This window comes from Falco peregrinus, chromosome 7 (assembly GCF_023634155.1).
Source record: "Falco peregrinus isolate bFalPer1 chromosome 7, bFalPer1.pri, whole genome shotgun sequence".
Classification (NCBI taxonomy): Eukaryota; Metazoa; Chordata; class Aves; order Falconiformes; family Falconidae; genus Falco; species Falco peregrinus.
The window spans coordinates 54,696,724-54,703,433 of NC_073727.1; positions in this window are offsets into that span (position 1 = coordinate 54,696,724).

The window sequence follows — 6,710 nt, forward strand, 5'->3', positions numbered from 1 at the left end:
ACACTGTTCCAAGCTCCTTTACAATAATAAACTATTTTCCCAGTGCAGATGAAGTTTAAGTGACCTTTAAAAATTGTCAAGATGGGATAAATATATATCTGCTAAAACCTGACTATCCTTTTTTCTTCTTCAAGTCACAGTGGGCTTTCAAACAAGAGTGATCTAACTGAGCATGCACGCTACAGTAAAGAGCGTTTAGCCATGTGAGAAGTACCTAAGTTATCTGTTATGCTTGGTACAAATGATAAAAATCTCACTTCAAAAATACAAATTTACCTCATCATATAAAAAAGAAGGTACTAATAAGACATGTCTTCGAAAACAAATACATTTAATGCCTATGAAAGAGAAAGACTGGCATAATTTGGAAGCTGAATGTTGACTTACAGATGGAAAGACCTATTAGATCATTCATTCCCTCTCTTTGCCAAGACAGGAATGTTTCATCAAGAACATTTCATACTCTTCTGCCGAGTCTAATTTTCATAACATAACTACTGGAGTTTCTATCATTTTCCTTAAGATTCTATTCCACATAAACCCAACTCAAGCTCACGAAATAATCCTTCTTCAAAACACCACTGAAAACTTGATTGCTTTATAAAGAAAGTACAGGAGACTGGCGTATACATATGGGAATATTAAGTCACAAAACAGTTGTTTGAGACAGAGAGGGCATTCAGTGGTGGGAAGGATGTGGGTAGGAAGCATGTAAGTCTAGAAAGGTCTATCAGTGGGCTGATCATTGATAAATCTGCTGGTTATAACAGACATACATGTAATGACTATGCAATCAATCCTTGGCATTCATCTATCCATAACTACGTCCTATCCGAGTACTTCAGTTAGACTCATAAAGCAAGAGTCATTTATCTATTTTAGGCACTTTAGGATGGAATGAATCATGCCCTAAAAGTATCTATTTCTCACCACTGACTTTTAAGTGAATCAGTAAGCAGGGTCTGACTTAGACAGCTATGGTGTATAAGCCTAGAGATACGTTGGAGAACGGAGGCTCAACTCTGTTGCCCAATGGGAGCTTGGGTACCGCTTTCACGTAGGCAGACATATGTATATACCTCAACAGACAAATGTTAATTTGTGAGATGAATCCCACCCCTACAATTAAACAAGAAATTCGCCTTATTCTATGTCACCATGTTTGCATAACCACTTTGTATGTGCTTTCCTTCCTAATTCCTCAACTATTTTGCGTCCACATTGTGAAAGCCAGAAAAAAACATTGAGCCCAACAGTCTTGCTGGGAGCAAGAATGAAGTAGCCTTCTGAAAAGATTTGGTTCTCTTCTTCCCACCCCAATGAACCACAAGAGTCTCTCTCTAAACCACAAAAGGGAAGGTTTCAGAGATTAACTCTGCCAACTCTACTCCCCCAAACTTGCTGGACTGCTATGTTAGAATTGCACGGTATTTGCCTTTCTATTACAGAAGAGAGAGAGGTCCATGAACCACAAACATCAAGAGGACTGTTGACAACACTTCTGCAAGACTGATGGATAGCTCAGGCTGCAACAATATGATGGAGCATTTCTGGTGGCTTCCCTGAGATCCAGGGGGATTTCAGAGAATTGAAGGTCACATGTCAGAGGACACTCTGCAGTCAGTCATATACTTAACTAACTTTGGAAAGTTGCCCTCTGGCAGTATATCACAGAGTGTGGAAGCAAGTTCACAGAATATGTGAACTTCTACAAGAAGCTGCAGAACTTTTGTCTGTACTCTGGCAGTGTCTCCGCCATCATATGTGTCCCCATACTAGATACCTCTAATTAGCAGGTGACAGATCAAGCTAGCCTGTTACATGTGGCCCAGGCAATTACTGCAGAAAGGTAAGACTATGGCACTGCAAGTATAAAAGAAATAGTCTTAGAAAAAAGCTGTGACTTTCCTGCCTGAAGTCTCCTTAGTTTGACTATAGCCTGCACAGAAAAAAAAAAGGGCCTTACCTTTACATAATAATTTGCATATTTTTTTTTAATTAACCAAACTTCTTAACAGTTTTCTTAAATATATTTCTGAAAAAAATACAGTCTTCCCTTCGATATTTCCCACTTTGCATGACATACACCTAAAAACATGCTAGCTAGCGCATTAAATCCCATTCTGAGAGCAGTAACAGCACACAGGCATATCACTGTCAAAAGAATGCTGATTTACATAGTGTGATCAGTAGATCAGCTCTGACAGATTACATATTTTGTATCTTTATTAACTGTGCATCATTTTACATTCTGTTCCAGTTAGCTTGTGACAAATAACTATTTTTTAAAATCAGATCTCAAGGCAAAGAAATGTCAATGTGGAAAAATAAATACATTGCTCAAGCTTCTTGAAAGTACTGAACTAAATGACACATCAACTTAAATTGGTGAAATCATGGTGAGTAGCTTTAAATAGAAATATTTTTGAAGTAAAAATACCACAAAGCATTCAACATTTTATAAAGCTGAGTTAAATTAGTATTAGAAAAATTATTACTCTTACATTTTTATTACATATTGAGCTGGATCTGTCTTCCTCTGAAGTCATCAGGAATATTAACATCAATTTAATTAACTTGAAGCAAGATTTAGCCTGGAAAAAGTTATTTTACCATGAATAAAGGAGAAAATGAAGTCTGAATCTCAGCTTTTCCAGCAAGACACTGAACTCAGATTCAGAGATATTTAGGTACCGATCTCCCACTAGACAAGAAACAGGCTGGTAAATATATTTAAGAAGCTGGAGATCATTAACTCTGATCCATACTGAACACAAGATGTATTCACCATATCCCAAGACAGGTGAAAAGTATGTATAGCAATGTGGGGAAACAGCAATGTAAAATCAGTATTATAATAAAGAGTAGCTCAGCCTCTGCAATGATGTGGGCTGGACTAATTTTCTAACATTCATTATGGACCATGGAAACTCATGGCCACTAACTAATAGTTATGTATAGCTTGGTCAGTGGTGTTCAGTTTTTGACTTTGTATGCTATTTCTAACCACCATCTCCTCCAAAGAAACAGAGACTGGCCAGCTGGAATTTGCAGGACAGAGCCAGACAAGGTGCCACCAGCTGAAAAATCTTGTTTAAACCACAGGTGACATTCTGATCTGAGTTATACCAAAGTTAATCAGAGGCACAGAGATGCTAATAGGATCAGAATCTAGCTCACTATCAGTGCAAAGGCTGGTTGCTCACTGGAGTGTCTCAGATTACTAACAGATTACTTTCTTGGGTCTCAACGGAAAACTGTAGTATTGCCAGGACAGTTTTCAATTACCGGCCTTTATTCTGAGTGGGTGCTATATTGATCTGTGCATGCCAGGGTGACACTTCCCCCCCCACCTACCCCCCCCCCCCCCCCCGAAAAATATGCTAATTGAATGAGGGGAGCTTATTTTTTCCACTCTGTTTTTATCCTGTTTTTAAAAAATGAGGCTGTGGCAAACAGAATTTCATTGTCTCTTTCATTCACCTTGTGCCTGCATTTGGAATTTGCTTTGATCCCAAGTATAACTTGTTTAAAAACTGTTTCCCATTGTATATTTTACATATCTTCCACTATTTACATATTTTTTTTAAAGATAAACTCTGAAAGGTAATCTTATTTCAAATTAGGTTTGTCATATACAGTGTTTATGGAGGTACTATGTGAGGATCCTGTTCTCACAGAATTTTCTTACCCACATTATTGTCTCCCACTGAAAAAAACCCACAGAACAAGCCATGGGAGGAAACCTCCCCTGTGATCTTCAAATGTTATCCCAAATGGAGCCTGAGGTTCAAACTCAATTGCTACAAAATAGGCCTTGTGGTGTATCCAAACCCTGCAGTTTTCAAGGAACACTGAACCTTAAAGATTTTTTAAAAGGCCACAGCAAACTCGTTAAAGGTTTTGTGTCTCCCCATGAGGCTTATTTCTCAGTGGGCCTCATCCCACATTCACTGAAATTGTATTACAAACATTACTTGTAGTCAGAGATCTCTGAACCTCCTTTGCTTGCCTTATCTGCTAAGCACCTTTATTGATTGGCTTCATATTTTCAAAAAAAATCTGCCACAGAATGTAAAGATGTTGTGTGATAGGACACAAAAGGTGAATTATTCTGGTGAACTAAAGGTGCTATAGTTTTTTGGGGAAAAATCTTAACACTGGACAAAGCAATAATCAGCTGTGAATACATCATGCCTCATTGCCTCACCACCTCACTACTATGCCAGTGGAACTTTGTGGATGTTGTCATTTTTATAGTTAAGTATCTTAGATATCTAGATTAACTAGAAATAAACATAAGTACATCAGAAGAAGTCATATTTCCTAATGCTTTCAGAGCTAGATGAAAACCCCACTGTCGCTCTGCTAGAAAATATTTTTCAAGACCTCAGCGCTTGTGAGATGTCCTTAATTCCAAAATTGAGGATGGTTCTGTTACTGGCAAATCTCATAGATTCAGCCTTGTATCGCTCTCTGATAATGTCACAGACACTGCTGAAGAACAGATGCATGCTACGAGAGATGATGAAATGAAAAAAAATAGCAAGGAAAGTCCAATCTTCCCCACGAGTAGTTCATGATCTCAAGATGTCTGCATAGCAGGCAGAACACGCATTATCCTTAGTGAAACATCTGAGCATTTCAGTCTTACTGAGGCAGAAGTTTCTGCATCCAAAACACATTTTAGGTTGCTAGAATCCAGCTGCAACATAGTTTTGTTACAATATTTAAAGCACTATTCAGAATGTAGATGAGATGGCTGTGCTATAGAATAGCTTTATCAGTTTCAGTAAAATACATCCAGAAGACAGCAAAGCAGCAAAGCACTAATATTTTAAAACAAAACAAAAATATCTTATACAGACTCTCCAAATTTGTGGAGCTGTTGGGATTGTATTTTAATGTAGTCTATTCATTATAACTACTATGAGTAAAAAGCTACCACTAATATATGACATAATAATCCTGCTACCACTTTGAGGAAGTACAGAATAGTCAGAGCTTCTAGTGAAACAGTGATGGCAGTGTGGCATCTTAAGCATGGCCTGGGCATCTGTGTCAGCAATGGGTAAGGTAAAATTATTAAAAAATGTGGTTTCACTGCAAGCACAGACATGGACCAAAAATTCAGGAGTCTTGCATAAAAAGGAATCTTCCAACCTGCATATTTAACTTTTTAGTTTTTACCTATTCCAGTCATCACTGTTGGCTTGTCATTGAATATAAAAAAGTCTTCATTTTGAATGTAATCTTCATGAAATAATGCACAACAAACCAAGTTAGCTGTGAATGAGAATATAATATGATTACTTCACATAAATTTGGGAGTTCTTTAGTGGTATTCACCCTCCTCAGTAAACATATCTGGAAAAAAGGATACTAAAAAAATTCTTACAACAGAGGTCCAACTGCCTTCAACAAGACATCTGTTTTTCCCAGGTAGTACTATAAAAATATATATTTAGTATAAGTCAGCCAAAGTTGCAGAATGTGTACAGTTAAATCTTACATCTTTAACCACAGTGATTATATTGATAGTTTGTAAACCTCTGCCCAGGTCTAATTTATGAACTTTTTTTTTTTTTAATGTAAATAGCAAAAGACACAACTTACATCAAAGCAGAAAGGAGATGCTGGCAAAACAGGAACTACAAAAAGATGCTGAAGATGGCATTCAGTATACCTGTAAATAAGCTTTTAATGCCATCTTAGACAGTCTAGGGTCTATTTAGGGATCATCTCTGTTGCCAGCTGCCACTCCAGAATAGCACTACTCTTCTCTAAGTCCTATTCTGTATATGCCAGCCCAGTGTGGCTGTCTTAGATATCCTAGGCTGTTGAAAACAGTAATGGTTGTACTCTGACAATTTATGTTCAGCGATATGCAAGCTCTGTCCAAGCCCAGAGAAGGATGCGCTGAGGAGGGAAGAAAGGAACCACCTGAGGCAGGCCACCTGAACCAGCTCTGGTCCTGAAACAATATAGTTGAACCAAACTGGTGTATCCTCATAGGGCCTTACAGTGGTGCATGAGTTTACTCGTTGGGTCTTTGTCAACTCAAGGTCTTTGCATGATGTTATATTACATATTGCAGAAACTGAAGAGTTTAAGGAAAAAGGAAAAATTTGGCTTCCTTTTTGCATTTTGGCTATATAATGAGGGAACAGTCCTCAGACACAGGTGGCTGGAAAGACCAAGAAAGAAATCAGTATATATTTGTAGCTAGGAAATCTGTCCCATACAATGAACACTAATCAGCTGTCTTTCCTTCTAGACTATTTTCTTTTTTTTAAAAATCTCACCTTCCTTCATTCTCTTGTAACTACTAACAGAACAGAGTATGGTTTCCCTTTTCTGCTTTCCATTCATATTCACCTAGGATCTTGTATCTTTCAAAGATGCTGTCCATCAGAGATTGCAATCTACCTTGTACAGTTCTTAGGTATGTTTAAATCTTTTATTCTTCAAAAGCTGGCTGAAAGAAGTGTCAGGTCATTATTTCAGGCTGTAGCTTGATACTTAGGCTTAACAGTGTATAATCTCTCTCCAGCCTTCACCAAAGATCTTCACTCACTGAAGGTCAAGGTATTAGAGTGTTATTTTTAAATACACTCCCAGCAGTGAAGAGTTAAAAATAGACTTCTAAGAAAACGTACAGTAATTGGTTAAACCTTATTAGCCATCACATGAAGATCGTAACTCCTCCC